The following is a 1,093-nucleotide window of genomic DNA, read 5'->3' on the forward strand; positions in this document are numbered from 1 at the left end:
TGACACCCAGCGTGGGCACGGCCACTTGGCGCAGGCTGAGTCACAAAAACAAGAATTAAAAAAATTAACAATAAAAACAAATCCATTTAAAAAAAAAAAAATGTATCTGAAAAGGCTTCTTAACCTGGCAGGGGAAACGCCACGTATCTGTGCCCGAGAAGGCGGCGTTCCTGAACCGCTCTGCAGGAGAACTGCCCTTCCCGTGCGGTTCTGTAGAGGCTTTAAGCCCAGCTGATGGAAATGGGGGTCCTCTCCCCGGCTTGCCCCGAGGGCCGCATGGGTACGGGCGAGCAAACCTCGGGGGCAGTGGCTAGTGCTCCAATCTGGTCTTGCGCAGACTGGCCGTGCACCCCCTGGAAACGCCAGCCACGAAACTGGTTTGGCCGCTGGTGATTTCGGGCTGGGTGATCAGTCACTGGGGGACCACCCCCCAATCAGTGATCTGGTGCCCCCCCAGACTCAGGAGGCACCGGTCGCCCATGCTCAGGGGTATCCGAACCCCAAGCCCCCAGCCTTGGGCCTGCAAGTAGGACACCTGCCAAAGGTTTTGGAAACATCTGAAGCCCCAGACGGGGGTGGAGGACGTTTGCTAGTAGTAGGGCAACTTACAGTTCTGGACTCTTGGATTTGGAATTAGTTTTGGCTAATTTGGCCGCCAATACAAATTAAATAAATAATTAAAGCATAGTCTGGGTCTGTGAAGGTAGTTTTCCTTAAGCATTCCCGGGGATAACTGTTCTTCTGGTGTGGTTTAGTACCCACCGAGGTGTTGGGGCTTAAAGCCCATTTTATGGAAATGGGAGACTCCTCCCCAGCTTGCTTTTGCAGCCATGTGGCTGAGGGCAGGTAAAACTTGGGGGCATGTGACCCCCAAGTCTCCAGGCTTGGGCCTGCACGTAGGATGCCTGCCAAAAGACTTGGGAAATATCTGAAGTCCCTGGTGGGGATGGAGGATGTTTGCCGGTTGTAGGGCCACTTATGGCTCGGGACTGACTCGTGAATTTGGACTTGATTTGGGTTGGAACACGAAAAATTTCTTTAAAAAAAATTTTTTTAAGTTAAGGCCGGCCCCTATCAAAATCCCACGCGAGGC

This window comes from Crocodylus porosus, unplaced genomic scaffold, assembly GCF_001723895.1.
Source record: "Crocodylus porosus isolate Cpor-Errol unplaced genomic scaffold, CroPor_comp1, whole genome shotgun sequence".
Lineage (NCBI taxonomy): Eukaryota > Metazoa > Chordata > Crocodylia > Crocodylidae > Crocodylus > Crocodylus porosus.